This window comes from Schistocerca piceifrons, chromosome 9 (assembly GCF_021461385.2).
Source record: "Schistocerca piceifrons isolate TAMUIC-IGC-003096 chromosome 9, iqSchPice1.1, whole genome shotgun sequence".
NCBI lineage: Eukaryota > Metazoa > Arthropoda > Insecta > Orthoptera > Acrididae > Schistocerca > Schistocerca piceifrons.
In genome coordinates, this window is record NC_060146.1 from 70,008,363 (window position 1) to 70,025,272 (window position 16,910).

The following is a 16,910-nucleotide window of genomic DNA, read 5'->3' on the forward strand; positions in this document are numbered from 1 at the left end:
AAACTTTCTATTTCGTCTTCATGGATTTTAATACCTACTCCGAATTTTTCTTTTGTTTCCTTTACTGCTTGGTCAATATACAGATTGAATAACATCGGGGATAGGCTACAACCCTGTCTCACTCCCTTCCCAACCACTGCTTCCCCTTCGTGTCCCTCGACTCTTATATCTGCCATCTGGTTTCTGTACAAATTGTAAATAGCCTTTCGCTCCCTGTATTTTACCCCTGCCACCTTTAGAATTTCAAGAAGTCAAGATTGTCAAAAGCTTTCTCGAAGTCTACAAATGCTGGAAACGTAGGTTTGTCTTTCGTTAATCTAGCTTCTAAGATAAGTCGTAGGGTCATTATTGCCTCACGTGTTCGAACTTTTCTACGGAATCCAATCTGATGTTCCCTGAGGTCGGCTTCTACCAGTTATTCCATTCGTCTGTAAAGAATTCGTGTCAGTATTTTGCAGCCATGACGTATTAAACTGATAGTTCGGTAATTTTCACATCTGTCAACACCTGCTTTCTTTGGCATTGGAATTATTATATTCTTCTTAAAGTCTGAGGCTATTTCGCCTGTCTCATATATCTTGCTCACCATATATCTTGTCTCTATAGCCGTCCATAATTACGAAAGTGTTGTCAGTGCAGGATTTTGTGCACGAACAGTCCTTTTTATGGATCCATTTAGGGGGGTCCTGCACTTTTCCGTTTCTGTGTCTTTTGTCCTCGCGTCTCTCCATATTTGTTGCTGTTTTGGTGTCTCATCGGATGGTTGACTCTTTCCCTTTTTTGTTGTCGTGGTCAGTCAACCAGTCTCCGGCCATCTTCTTTTCTTCTATTTCTTTCTATCTGGTGTTCGTCTGTACTCTTCTTTTCTGTAGTGTTCGTTGCCTAATTTGTGTTCTTCAGCACCTGGAGGGGGGGGGGGCAGTCTCCTTCCCCTTGGGGTTTTATCTGCTTTGCGACTTTGCCTCGCTTGTTTTTGGAATGGGGGACTGATGACCTTAGCTGTTTAGTCCCCCTTAAACATCCCAACAACAACCACCACCTGTCGATTGTGTTCCTTAAATGTTCGATGATATTCATGTAGGGCGATTTTGGTGGTCAGATCATCTGTTCGAAATGTCCAGAATATTTTTCGAACCAATAGCGAACAACTGTTCCCGGGTGACATAGCGCATTGTCATCCATAAAAATTTCATCCCTGTTACGGAACATGAAGTCCACGAATGACTGCAAATGGTCTCCAAGTAGTCGAATATAAACATTTCCTGTCAATGATCCATTCATTTTAATCAGAGGACGCCATGAAACTAGGATGAAGCAGCCGTGATTGTCAAGACAGCAACTATATCGAGAATCGCTAAGTAATTGCTATTATCCGTTTTCAACTGCAAACGGATGTCCATTACTACCTACAACTTCGAAGTACATTTTCTGTCTTAGGAAGTCTGTTACAGCGACAGTTCACTCCACTGCGTCTAGAGCGTGACGAGATTACAACATTTCAGTATCACCTCTCACCAAAGTCAACGCAGTGGTCGGCTGCCTTCACTTAACGATCGAGTGCTATCAGATAGGAGCGATGCTTAAAAATCCTCAGAAATCAATGTGGACGTATGGCGACCGTATCCGTCAGCACAGTGCGTCGAAATTTGACGTTAACGTGCTATGGTAGCACAGCACTCGACCGATGTGAGTGCCTTTGATAACAGCACGACACCGCCTGCACGGCGTCTCCTGGGTGGTCCATTGATCATGACCGTGCCAAATATCTCACGAAATAAGCGTCAAATGAAAAAACTACAAAGAACGAAACTTGCCTAGCTTGAAGGGGGAAACCAGATGGCGCTATGGTTGGCCCGATAGATGGTGCTGAAATAGATCAAACGGATATCTACTGCGTTGTTTTAATTAGGAACCCCCATTTTTATTCATATTCGTGTAGTACGTAAACAAATATGAATGTTTTAGATGGACCACTTTTTTCGCTTTGTGACAGATGGCGCTGTAATAGTCACAAACGTATAAGTGCATGGTATCACGTAACATTCCGCCAGTGCGGACGGTATTTTCTTCGTGTTAAAATGGACCGTTTACCAATTTCGGAAAACGTCGATACCGTGTTGATGTATGGCTATTGTGATCAAAATGCTCAAGGGGCGTGTGCTATGTATGCTGCTCGGTATCCTGGACGACATCATCCAAGTGTTAGGACCGTTCGCCGGATAGTTACGTTATTTAAGGAAACAGGAAGTGTTGAGCCACATGTGAAACGTCAACCACGACCTGCAATAAATGATGATGCCCAAGTAGGTGTTTTAGCTGCTGTCGCGGCTAATCCGCACATCAGTAGCTGACAAATTGCGCGAGAATCGGCAATCTCAAAAACGTCGGTGTTGAGAATGTTACATCAACATCGATTGCACCCGTACCATATTTCTATGCGGGATCAGGGATTTTCTCTGCCTTGTGATGACTGGGTGTTGTGTGCTGTCCATAGGTTAGTTAGGTTTAAGTAGTTCTAAGTTCTAGGGGACTGATGACTATAGATGTTGTCCCATAGTGCTCAGAGCCAGCCATACTTCTTTGCACCAGGAATTCTATGGTTGGTTGGTTGGTTTGGGGATGGAGACCAGACAGCGTGGTCATCGGTCTCATCGGATTAGGGAAGGATGGGGAAGGGAGTCGGCCGTGCCCTTTCAGAGGAACCATCCCGGCATTTGCCTGGAGTGATTTAGGGAAATCACGGAAAACCTAAATCAGGATGGCCGGACGCGGGATTGAACCGTCGTCCTTCCGAATGCGAGTCCAGTGTAGGAATTCTATGGCGACGACTTTGAACGTTGTGTACAGTTCTGCCAATGGGCACAAGAGGCATTACGGGACAATGACAGATGTTTTGCACGCGTTCTATTTAGCGACGAAGCGTCATTCATCAACAGCTGTAACGTAAACCGGCATAATATGCACTACTGGGCAACGGAAAATCGACGATGGCTGCGAGAAGTGGAACATCAGCGACCTTGGTGGGTTAATGTATGGTGCAGCGTTATGGGAGGAAGGATAATTCCCCCCTATTTTATCGATGGCAATCTAAATTGTGCAATGTATGCTGATTTCCTACGTAATGATCTATCGATGTTACTACGAGATGTTTCACTGCATGACAGAACGACGATGTACTTCAAACATGATGGATGCCCGGCACATAGCTCGCGTGCGGTTGAAGCGGTATTGAATAGAATATTTCATAACAGGTGGACTGGTCGTGGAAGCACCATACGATGGCCCGCACGTTCAGCGGATCAGACGTCCCCGGATTTCTTCTGTGGGGAATTTTGAAGGGTATTTGCTATCGTGATCCACCGACAACGCCTGACAACGTGCGTCAGTGCATTGTCAATGCATGTGCGAACATTACGGAAGGCGAACTACTGGCTGTTGAGAGGAATGTCGTTACACGTATTGCCAAATGCATTGAGGTTAACGGACATCATTTTGAGCATTCATTGCGTTAATGTGGTACTTACAGCTAATCACGCTGTAACATCATGCGTCCTCAGAAATGATAAGTTCACAAAGGTACATGTATCACATTGGAACAACCGAAATGAAATGTTCAAACGTACCTAGGTTCTGTATTTTAAAAAACCTGTATTTTAAAAAACCTATCTGTTACTAACTATTCGTCTAAAACTGTGAGCCATATGTTTGTGACTATTGCAGCGCCATCTATCACAAGGCGAAAAAAGTGGTCCAACTAAAACATTCAGATTTCTTTACATACTACACGAATATGTAATAAAAAAATGGGGGTTCCTATTTTTGAAGAAACGCAGTTGATATCCGTTTGACCTATGGCAGCGCCATCTAGCGGGCCAACCATAGCGCCATCTGGTTTCCCCCTTCAAGCTAGACAAGTTTCGTTCTTTGTAGTATTTTTCGTTTGATGCTTATTTCGTGAGATATTTGGCCCGGTCACTATCAATGGACCACCCTGTATGGTCACAAGCCCAGGACACCCCCTGCGGGTCCGGGGAATTAGAATAGGCCCGAGGTATTCCTGCCTGTCGTAAGAGGCGACTAAAAGGAGTCCCTCCCCCTCAAGGGGGTAGCTAGCACCTGCGTCCGGAGACAGACGGTTCCACGACCTCTATTTGCGGTTATTTTGCTTTTTCACTTCTCGTTTCTTCCTACCTTTGGTTGGTTCCTTTCTTTGCTCTTCTCCACCTCACTGTCTTCTTTACTCTTTCCCCTGCAAAATCTCCTTGCCTTCTTATTGCCTTCTTCTCCTTGCCTTCTCATTGCCTTCTTCTCCTTGCCTTCTCATTGCCTTCTTCTCCTTGCCTTCTCTGGTCTCCGCCTCGGCGTTTGAGACAGTCTGTCCTCTCTCTCTCTCTCTCTCTCTCACTCTCTCTCTCCTTTTTCCTCTTCTGTCTTCCTCCCTGTGCGCGCCTGAAGGCCGACCCACGCGTTCGCACGCGTAGCCGGTGACGGGGTAACGCGTAATTCCCCGCCCTGGGTAGACATGTAAGGCACGCACGTACCCCCTGGTAAAAGCCAGGCCCGGGGAGGGGTGATTGCCTGAGCTGATACCTTCTGACCATGCCAATTGGTCCCTCCGTCTGTTTCTCGGGAGGTGTGACCTGAGGTGTAAACATTCACCTAAGGCGCGAGTGCCCTCTGAGAGGGTCCCCACAAGGAAGAAGCGCGCCATCGGAGACGCTGGCAATCATGGGGGATTCCTCCGCAATGGATTTCACTCCATCTCTCTCGACTTCTGCCCAAAAACGGAAACATGACCAGCCACCAGTGACAAAAGTACTACCGCCTGCCCCACAGTTCCTCGTCGTTTCTCGATCTGAGGACGGAAAGGATTTTTCCTCTGTCAACCCTTTCGTTATCCAGAAGGGCGTAGATGCCATAGCCGGATCTGTCAAATCTTGTACCAGGTTGCGTAACGGTACCTTATTACTAGAAACTGAGAGCGCCTTTCTGGCACAGAAACTGCTTCGAGCCACACTCCTGTACACGTTCCCTGTCCGGGTGGAGGCTCACCGAACTTTGAATTCGTCTCGTGGTGTAGTCTATACTAGCTCCCTCAACGGATTGACTGACGAGGAGATTCAATCTTTCCTCGCTGAGCAGGGCGTGACGGCTGTCCATAGGGACATGAAAAAGGTCAACAATGACCTTGTACTGACCCGGACACTTTTCTTGACCTTTGATAGTGTTAAGCTGCCATCGCGCATCAAGGCGGGCTACCAGGTTATTTCTGTTCGCCCCTATGTCCCGACACCTACGCGCTGCTACCAGCGTCAGCGTTTCAATCACACTCGACAGTCTTGTTCCAATGCGGCTAAATGTGTCACATGTGGCAGGGATGCCCATGAGGGTGACTGTCCACCTCCGTCTCCTCGTTGTGTGAACTGTCAGGGTGACCATGCCGCATCCTCCCGCGACTGTCCTGTCTATAAGGAAGAACGCTGTATCCAAGAAATTCGGGTCAAAGAGAAAGTGTCCACCTCGGCTGCTCGCAAGCTATTGGCTAGTAGGAAGCCCACGCTGCTCCCAGCGGGGAAATACAGTACTGTCCTCGCCTCTCCTCGGACTACCAGGGAGGTGGCAACCCAGACATGTGATCTGACCTTCAGCACCACGGTCGTCCGTTCGGCCAGTGCTAAGATCGCGCGGTCGACGTCTCCTCTTCCTCCCATCACCCCACAGACACCGGCCCCTTCATCAGCTTCTGCTAAGACGAAGACCCAGAAGTCAGATGCACGGGCCTTCAAGAAGGAACCGTCCCGTGCAGACTTCCTACGTACCTCGACCTCCCAGCCTTCGACCGGTACTTCCACCAAACGACATTCCAAGAAGACTCATAGGAAGCACAGTTCTCCTTCTCCGCCACGGCGCATTTCTTCTCCTGCGCCACCCAGCGGTTGCCGCCCCAGGCCGTCATCCGTTTCGCCTGGCCGCACCGCTGGTAGCCGAACATCTGGCCGTTCACCGGCGGAGGAAGCTCCCCCTCCCGGCCATCTTACCAAGATGGCCGATGAACCTATAGACCCAATGGACGATGACTGTCCGCCTACTGATAGCGGCGGCAGTGCTCGCTCGAAGCCAGGCCCTCAGCGGCCTTCGAGGTGACCCCTTCTTTCATCTTCCTTTTCTTCTTACGATGGCACTTATTCACTGGAATATTCGCAGCATTCGCTCCAACCGAGAGGACTTGAAGTTGCTGCTCCGCTTGCACCGTCCGCTCGTCGTAGCCCTCCAGGAAATGAACCTACGCCCATGCGATCAAATTGCCTTGGCACACTACACCTCTGTGCGTTTTGACCTACCCCCTGTGGTAGGTATCCCGGCTCATGGAGGGGTTATGTTGCTGGTCCGGGATGATATTTACTACGATACCATCACGTTGCACACCGGCCTGCAGGCAGTTGCCATCCGCATTACTCTCCCCACTTTTACATTTTCCATTTGTACCGTTTACACTCCATCGTCATCTGCCGTTACCAGGGCAGACATGATGCAACTTCTTCAATAAAATTCTTCAGGGTATCAGACTGCATCGTCATAATTTAAAATGCGCCAACGTTTCGGCCAGCGTTGCAGCTAGCCTTCATCAGGGCCTTACGTTAACGTAAGGCCCTACGTTAACGTAAGGCCCAGATGAAGGCTAGCTGCAACGCTGGCCGAAACGTTGGCGCATTTTAAATTATGACGATCCGGTCTGATACCCTGAAGAATTTTATTGAAGAAGACAACGGCCGCGGAAGCCTACGCTTACATGATGCAACTTATTGCTCAGCAACCTGCACCATTTTTGTTAACTGGAGACTTCAATGCCCACCATCCCCTTTGGAGCTCTCCAGCATCCTGCCCAAGGGGCTCCCTGTTAGCAGAACTTTTCAACCAGCTCAATCTTGTCTGCCTCAATACTGGCGCCCCTACTTTTCTTTCGGACACATCTCACACCTATTCGCATTTAGACCTCTCTATATGTACTCCACAACTTGCACGCCGGTTTGAGTGGTATGCACTTTCTGATACATATTCGAGCGACCACTTCCCGTGTGTTATCCATCTCCTGCAGCATACCCCCTCTCCGTGCTCCTCTAGTTGGACCATCTCCAAGGCAGACTGGGGGCTCTTCTCTTCGTCTATTGTTGTTCCGATTCCTAAGCCGGGGAAAGACAAGCACTTGCCTTCCAGTTATCGCCCCATCTCGCTTACCAGCTGTGTCTGTAAAGTGATGGAGCGAATGGTTAACTCTCGATTGGTTTGGCTGCTCGAGTCTCGACGCCTACTTACCAATGTACAATGTGGATTTCGTAGGCGCCGCTCTGCTGTTGACCATCTGGTTACCTTGTCGACCTTCATTATGAATAACTTCTTGCGGAAGCGCCCGACCGCGGCTGTGTTCTTTGATTTGGAGAAGGCTTACGACACCTGTTGGAGGGCGGGCATTCTCCGCACCATGCATACATGGGGCCTTCGCGGTCGCCTCCTTCTTTTTATTCGTTCCTTTTTAATGGATCGACAGTTCAGGGAACGTGTGGGTTCTGTCCTGTCAGACACCTTTCGCCAGGAGAATGGGGTGCCACAGGGCTCAGTTTTGAGCGTCGCTCTCTTCGCCATCGCGATCAATCCAATAATGGATTGCCTCCCAGCTGATGTATCAGGCTCCCTTTTCGTGGACGATTTTACCATCTATTGCAGCGCGCAGTGTACACGTGTCCTGGAGCGCTGTCTTCAGCGTTCTCTTGACCGTCTTTACTCCTGGAGTGTCGCCAATGGCTACCGTTTTTCTGCCGAGAAGACGGTCTGTATTAACTTCTGGCGCTACAAAGAGTTTCTCCCACCGTCCTTACGACTCGGTCCCGTTGCTCTCCCAATCGTGGAGACAACAAAATTTTTAGGTCTTACATTTGACAGGAAACTTAGCTGGTCTCCACATGTGTCATATTTGGCTGCCCGTTGTACCCGTTCTTTAAATGTCCTCCGTGTTCTCAGTGGTATGTCGTGGGGAGCGAATCGAACCGTCCTGCTTCGTCTATATCGGTCGATCGTCCGCTCCAAGCTGGATTATGGGAGCTTCGTATACTCCTCTGCACGGCCATCCATCTTACGCCGCCTCAACTCCATACAACATCGGGGTTTACGACTTGCGATCGGAGCGTTTTATACTAGTCCCGTAGAGAGTCTTCATACTGACGCTGGCGAATTGCCACTCACCTACCGGCGCGATATACTGCTTTGTCGGTATGCCTGTCGGCTACTGTCAATGCCCGACCACCCGTATTATCGTTCCTTTTTTGACGACTCTCTCGACAGTCAATACGGGTTGTATGTCTCTGCCCTGCTACCCCCTGGAGTTCGCTTTCGTCGCCTCCTTCAACACCTTAATTTTTCACTCCCTGCAACCTTTCGAGTGGGCGAGAGCCACACGCCACCTTGGCTCCAGGCTCAGGTCCGCGTTCACCTTGACCTCAGCTTGCTCCCAAAAGAGGTTACCCCCAGTTCGGTCTACCACTCCCGTTTTGTTGAACTTCGTTCGAAGTTCATCAATATGACCTTCATTTATACAGATGGCTCCAAGACCAATGACGGGGTCGGGTGTTCTTTTATTGTCGGGGCACAAAGTTTCAAATACCGGCTCCATGGCCATTGTTCGGTCTTCACAGCTGAGCTCTTTGCCCTCTACCAGGCTGTTCTTTATATCTGCCGCCACAGACATTCTGCTTATGTCATCTGCTCCGATTCCCTGAGCGCCATCCAGAGCCTCAGTGATCCGTATCCGGTTCACCCTTTCGTGCACCGGATCCAACGCTCTCTTCAGCAGATGGTGGACGTCGGTTCTCCGGTTAGCTTTATGTGGGTCCCTGGCCATGTTGGTATCCCTGGGAACGAAGCTGCAGGTGCCGCGGCCAAGGCTGCGGTCCTCCAGCCTCGGACAGCTTCTTGTTGTGTCCCTTCATCAGATTGTAGCAGGGTTACTTGTCGGCGCATTTTATCGCTGTGGCATGCCGATTGGGCTGCACTTACAGACAACAAGCTTCGGGCCTTGAAACCTCTTCCCGCGGCTTGGACGTCCTCCTCACGCCCTTCTCGGCGGGAGGAGGTCGTTTTGGCCCGGTTACGCATTGGACACTGCCGGTTCAGCGATCGCCATCTGCTGACGGCTGCGCCGGCGCCGTTCTGCCCATGTGGGCAATTGCTGACGGTCCGCCACATTTTAATGTCCTGTCCGGATTTTAACACACTGCGTCTAGATCTTCACCTGCCACGTACTTTAGATGCAATTTTAGCGGATGACCCACGAGTAGCTGCTCGTGTTCTTCGTTTTATCAATTTAACAAACCTCTCTAAGGACATTTGATGATGCTGTTTTTTAATCCTATGCCTGTCAGTCTGTCTTTTATCGTGTTTTCCCTTTTAGTTGTTGTTTTAAACTTGTGCCTCGCGGTGCATTCTTAACGTAGTCAGGGCGCTAATGACCATTGAAGTTGTGCGCCCTAAAACCACAAAAAAAAAAGAAACAAGCCCAGGAGACGCCGTGCAGGTGGTGTCGTGCTGTTCTCAAAGGCACTCACATCGGTCGTGTGCTGTGCTACCATAGCACGTTAACGTCAAATGTCGACGCACTGTGCTGACGGATACGGTCGCCATACGTCCTCATTGATTTCTGAGGATTTTTAAGCATCGCTCCTATCTGATAGCACTCGATCGTTAAGTGAAGGCAGTCGACCACTGCGTTGACTTTGGTGAGAGGTGATACTGAAATGTCGTATTCTCGTCACGCTCTAGACGCAGTGGAGTGAATTGTGGGTGTAACAGATTGATCTTTACAAACTTCCTAATGCAGAAAATGTACAGCGAAGCTGTAGGTAGTAAAGGACATCCGTCTGCAGTTGAAATCGGATAATAGCAATTATTTTGCGAATTTCGATATAGTTGCTGTCTTGACAATCACGGCTGCTTCATCCTAGTTTTTGGACTGAAGGTCACAACGACAACAACCCTGCTATAGTAACGAATTACACACACATTAAAAAAAGTTTTACACCACCTCGGTTCCCAAACTACTAAAGATTGACGTCGACTGTGCATATAGTATCACAGACACAGTCCCTTTGACCATTCAGTGATGTCACCATACCCGTCCAGAGATGTAAATAACCATGCAAGAGCAACGCCTATCACGCGGAGGGGACCCGACAGCCGATCAGTTCCAGTCATTCCACCAGGGAGGAGGTACACGGCTCGTGTTGTCGGTAGTTCAACCAGGCCGCGAAAGGGCTACTACTGCAGTTGATGACCGCTGCCTACGGATTATGGCTCGGAGGAAAGCTGAAAACAACGCTACGATGTTGAAAAATGCTTTTCGTGCAGCCACAGGGCGTCTTGTTACGACTCAAACTGTGCGCAATAGGCTGCATGATCCGCAATTTCACTCCCGCCGTCCATGGTGAGGTCCATCTTTGCAACCACGACACCATGCAGCTTGGTACAGACGGCCCCAACAACACGTCGAATGGACCCCATCATGATTGGAATCACTTTCACTTCACCGATAAGTGTCGCATATGCCTTCAACCAGACAAACATCGGAGACGTGTTTGGAGGCAACCTGATCAGCCTGAACGCCTTAGACACACTGTCCAGCGAGTGCAGCAAGTGGAGGTTCCCTGCTGTTTTGGGGTGGCATTATGTCGGGCAGCCGTACGCCACTGGTGGTCATGGAGGGCGCCGTAATGGCTGTGCGATACGTGAATGCAATTGTCCGACCGACGGTGCAACCATATCGGCAGCATAATGGCGAGGCATCCGTCTCCATGGACAACAATTCGCGCCCGCATCGTGCACATTTTGTGAATGACTTCCTTCAGAACATCGACATCGCTAGACTAGAGTGGCCTGCATGTTTTCCAGGCGTGAACCCTATCGAAAAAGTCTGGGATGGATTGAAAAGGGCTGTTTGTGGACGATGTGACCCAACAACCACTCTGAGGGATCCACCCCGGAACGCCGTTGAGGAGTGGGACAATCTGAATCTACAATGCCTTGATGAACTTGTGGATAGTATACCACGACGGATACAGGCATACATCAATGCAAGAGGACGTGCTACTGGGAATTAGTGGTACCGGTGTGTACAGAAATCTGGACCACCACCTCTGAAGGTCTCGCTGTATGGTGGTACAACATGCAATGTGTGGTTTTCATGAGCAATAAAAATGGCGGAAATGATATTTATGTTTACTCCAATTTTCTGTACAGGTTCCGGAACTCTCAGAACCAAGGTGATGCAAAACTTCTTTTTATGGGTCTACATAGCAGTAAAATAGAAGCAGAGCTCACTGGGAGCCCCATTCCTAAATTATATTGTTTCTACGATAAACCGTTTTTTTTGCTGTTGGAATAGTTCTCATTCTCATAGTTTTCTACACTATTACTGAATCTACTATACATTTTTAAAAAAATGCTTCGTTTGGTATAAGTAGTACTATTTCATCAGCAGTTAGTTGTATTCGCTACCCACGACGATTCGAACTGAGGAACCTTTTCACAGAACAGAACAATTACAAAAAATTAAATTTTGCAAGAAAGACATTTTATTGAGTTTCTTGAAGAGTATACATTGCTTGTGTCTTACAAGAGCATTGTAGATACACAGGGTGTTACAAAAAGGTACTGCCAAACTTTCAGGAAACATTCCTCACACACAAATAAAGAAAAGATGTTATGTGGACATGTGTCCGGAAACGCTTACTTTCCATGTTAGAGCTCATTTTATTACTTCTCTTCAAATCACATTAATCATGGAATGGAAACACACAGCAACAGAACGTACCAGCGTGACTTAAAACTTGTTACAGGAAATGTTCAAAATGTCCTCCGTTAGCGAGGATACATGCATCCACCCTCCGTCGCATGGAATCCCTGATGCGCTGATGCAGCCCTGGAGAATGACGTACTGTATCACAGCCGCCCACAATACGAGCACGAAGAGTCTCTACATTTGGTACCGGGGTTGCGTAGACAAGAGCTTTCAAATGCCCCCATAAATGAAAGTCAAGAGGGTTGAGGTCAGGAGAGCGTGGAGGCCATGGAATTGGTCCGCCTCTACCAATCCATCGGTCACCGAATCTGTTGTTGAGAAGCGTACGAACACTTCGACTGAAATGTGCAGGAGCTCCATCGTGCATGAACCACATGTTGTGTCGTACCTGTAAAGGCACATGTTATAGCAGCACAGGTAGAGTATCCCGTATGAAATCATGATAACGTGCTGCATTGAGCGTAGGTGGAAGAACGAAACTAAAATGAGCTCTAACATGGAAATTAAACGTTTCCGGACACATGTCCACATAACATATTTTCTTTATTTGTGTGTGAGGAATGTTTCCTGAAAGTTTGGCCGTACCTTTTTGTAATACCCTGTATAATACAACAGCAGAAAACATATCAGCTATCAGTTTCAAATAAAATCTATGCAAAAAATTACGATTTTTTCCAAAAGTAAACGTCTACAGATTAATTATGTTATAGCAGTTATGTTCTAGCTTACTTTAACCTCCAGAACACATAATAATTTAGTAAATTGTTTAATTAATGTAGTGTACTTCCTTAGTTTCATTGTCAAGTTTATCTCAATACTGTAGGGCTTTCCCATAGAACTGTCGGTCTTCTTCTGGTGGCGTGTCAAAAAAAATATCTTCAGTTTCTTTAGATCGTCAGCTGTTTTTAAATTCACATGATTGCGAAATTTTATTACAGCTGATCGACGGATGTCCTTGAAACTATTTATGTCAGTTTTCTTCAATGTCGCTAGACATTTTGTGTGGTAGTTTCCATTTAGTTATTCTGTTAGCAGTGATCTTGAAATCGTATGCACGCCAGTCCTTGCCCAAAACGCTTCAGGTACGAAGGAAGCTCAGAACCGAGTGATGGTTTCATGTTTTCTCAGTTCCTTTTCGATGCTACCAAGTACTGTATAAGGCGGTTTGTAACTGTGACAACCGACTGGGAGGTAATAAGCTACTCTGCCGAAATCTAACAATAAATGTCTGCTGAAGGCAGTAGAAGTCTACATTTGGCAAAACTCGTTTTTTGTAGATGCGGGATTTAGAAAAATTTCACAGTTTTATCTCCAATAATAAACTAGCTTTGGCAAAATCCACGTACTGCAATGCATTCGTCTCATTTAGAAGTACACAATATATACACAACTCCTTTGCAAATATTATAGTTGTCGAGTTTTATTAGAGCAGCCCTCAGTTAATACATACTTTTCGCAATTCACAACCAGATTCGAATGATTCACCGACCCGAGTAAAGTGACGCGTCACAACCCTTTTGTACCATATGTGCCACGTCTCTAGTCAGATAGCCCCATGCCGCGTTCTGCACACACACACACACACACACACACACACACACACACACACACACACACATGTATAGGTCTTTGGAGTGGCAGCCCATCCCAGCGTCCCTCGGCAGCGCGCCGTATGGCCACCAGATGGCACTGAAAGCGGTGTCAAGTCCTCTCTCTGCTCAAACAGCGCCGGTCTGTTTGCTCCGGGGACAAATATTTCACTCCTCAGCGGTTCACACAAAGTGAACACGCCACTGCATGCGGCAGCTCTCAAAGAAACAGAGCTCACACTTCGGTCAAATTTTCTTGTTCTTTAATTTTATTTTATTGGGTTCAGACAATTGCAGTTGGATCCTTCGCACGATCGTGGTAATGTTCCCGCTTTGCCCTGAACCCAACAATCGTGCATGTGACATATTGTTCTACTATCGTCTTATTGTGTCTCACAATTTAGAGGCACAAAACGCATGGGTGTTTTCAGCTCGTTACTACACTACAGGCCCTTAAAATTGCTACACCATGAAGATGTTGTGATACATCCGCGAAATTTAACCGACAGGAAGAAGATGCTATGATATGCAAATGATTAGCTTTTCAGAGCATTCCCACAACGCTGGCGCCGGTGGCGACACCTACAACGTGCTGACATGAGGAAGGTTTCCAACCGATTTCTATACACAAACAGCAGTTGACCGGCGTTGCCTGGTGAAAGGTTGTTGTGACGCCTCGTGTGAGGAGGAGAATTGCGTACCATCACGTTTACGACTTTAATAAAGGTCAGGTTGTAGCCTATCGCGATTCCGGCTTATCGTATCGCGACATTACTGCTCGCGTTGGTCGAGATCCAATGACTGTTAGCAGAATTTGGAATCGATGGGTTCAGGAGGGTAATACGGATCGCCGTGCTGGATCCCAACGGCCTCGTATCGCTAGCAGTGGAGATAACAGGCATCTTATCCGCATGGTTGTAACGGATCGTGCAGCCACGTCTCGATCCCTGTGTCAACAGATGGGGACGTTTGCAAGACAACAACTGTGGTCCAGAATTAGATTTTTCACTCTGCAGCGGAGGGTGCGCTGATATGAAACTTCCTGGCAGATTAAAACTGTGTGCCCGACCGAGACTCGAACTCGGGACCTTTGCCTTTCGCGGGCAAATGCTCTACCAACTGAGCTACCGAAGCACGACTCGCGCCCGGTACTCACAGCTTTACTTCTGCCAGTACAACTGTGGTGTCACCGCCAGACACCACACTTGCTAGGTGGTAGCCTTTAAATCGGCCGCGGTCCGTTAGAATACGTCGGACCCGCGTGTCGCCACTATCAGTGATTGCAGACCGAGCGCCGCCATACGACAGGTCTAGAGAGACTTCCTAGCACTCGCCCTAGTTGTACAGCCGACTTTGCTAGCGATGGTTCACTGACAAATTACGCTCTCATTTGCCGAGACGATAGTTAGCAGAGCCTTCAGCTACGTCATTTGCGACGACCTAGCAAGGCGACATTACCATTTGCTATTTATCTTGTGATGCATGTACCGTCAGACCGATGTTCACCAATTATGGATTAAAGTTAAGTATTCAAGAAGCTACGTACTTTACTTGCTAGTCTCAATTACTTTACCTGTTCCAGACCTCACGCCAGCCTGCGAGAGTTTAAACGCGTGCCCTTCGGCCTCCCGTCCTAGTGGATTGGCTGTCTTACCAGTCCACAAAAACAACCATCCGCACGAACAGTGCGACGACGTTTGCAGCAGCATGGACTATCAGCTCGGAGACCATGGCTGCGGTTACCCTTGGCGCTGCATCACAGACACGAGCACCTGCGATGGTGTACTCAACGACGAACCTGGGTGCATGAATGGCAAAACATCATTTTTCGGATGAATCCAGGTTCTGTTTACAGCATCGTGATGGTCGCATCCGTGTTTGGCGACATCGCGGTGAACACACATTGGAAGCGTGTATTCGTCATTGCCGTAGTGGCGTATCACCCGGCGTGATGGTATGGGTGCCAGTGGTTACACGTCTCGTTCACCTCTTGTTCGCATTGACGGCACAGTGGACGTTACATTTCAGATGTGTTACGACCCGTGGCTCTACCCTTTATTCGATCCCCGCGAAACCCTTCATTTCAGCAGGATAATGCACGACCGCATGTTGCAGGTCCTGTACTGGCCTTTCTGGATATAGAAAATGTTCGACTGCTGCCCTGGCCAGCACATTCTCGAGATCTCTCACCAATTGAAAAGTCTGGTTAATGGTGGCCGAGTAACTGGCTCGTCACAATACGCCAGTCAACACCCTTGATGCACCGTGGTATAGTGTTGAAGCTGCATGGGCAACTGTATCTGTACAGGCCATGCAAGGTCTGTTTGACTCAATGGCCAGGCGTATCAAGGCGGTTATTACGGTCAGAGGTGGTTGTTCTGGGTACTGATTTCTAAGGATCTATGCACCCAAATTGCGTAAAAATGTAAACACATGTCAGTTCTAGTATAATATTATGGTCCAATGAATACCCGTTTATCGTCTGCATTTCTTGTTTGTGTAGCAATTTTAATGGTCAGTAGTGTAAATGCAAATAAGTAGGAGGCCGAGTTGATAGGAGCTGAAGGAGTCCAGGTTGGAATAATATGCGGTACGGCACACTGTTAGAGAGAAGGACTAATATTCAAGAAGCACATAGCACAATGAAAATTACTTACCTCCAGTAGTTTGTAGGACTGCAGCTACGGCTATAACTAACACAACATATTCTCAGGGACTAAGCCTGATGTGCCCTCAGAGAATCACTGCAAACAGAACTGGCTGAGGGCCGATTATCAAACTGCGTCTGCCTAGGTTGAACTCTAGCTAAGACGTGAACAAGGCACACTCCAGTTCCGTCGAGCTGCACAGCCCGCTAGAGTGCGCTGTGCCCGGCAGACGACGCGGCGTTGTAGTAGTACCTGTGGCAATGATACTACAAATCTCACCTCAGTGCCCAGCAAGCTCTTCAAGTCTATCCTATTGCAACGCAAAAATGATCATCCCTACAATGACTGATGATTCTGTTCCATTCTGATCAGACCATATGCCTCACACACCACCTACTCCTCCACGTCAATAACTGTAAATGTGCCAGCTTCCCTTGATTGTATAAGGCGTTCCGGACTCGATTTCAAATTCAAGATATGCACTTCCCAAAATCTATCGACCGGAATTGAATCCGGGAGGTTTGATGCTCAGGAGAGAACAGTAAGCTGGTCTTGGTGCTCTTCGATCCACGCACGTACTCTGCGAGCTGGTAGATGGCATCGTACCGAGGAAAAAACTGCCTGTAGCAGCGACCATGGTTCCCAAGTATATATACATACTTGTTTTGGTCCAGTGTGACTTCCAGAATGAGGAGATCTACCTCGAAATGCCACTAAAACATTCCCCACACCATTAACGCTCCCTCCTCCAGTCTGGACCATTCCAACAATGGGCTGTATGCACCAATGGCCATCTGTCTCCAATGGAGCATAAAACGCGAATCATAT

The 16,910-nt window shown here is 47.9% G+C and overlaps 1 non-coding gene across 1 annotated transcript; it reads right to left on the bottom strand.

Moving 5' to 3' along the window:
- Window positions 1-14,494: 14,494 nt before the first annotated feature.
- Window positions 14,495-14,569, bottom strand: Trnas-cga. Its single transcript has one exon. It is a non-coding gene; the product is annotated as a tRNA-Ser (tRNA).
- Window positions 14,570-16,910: the final 2,341 nt, after the last annotated feature.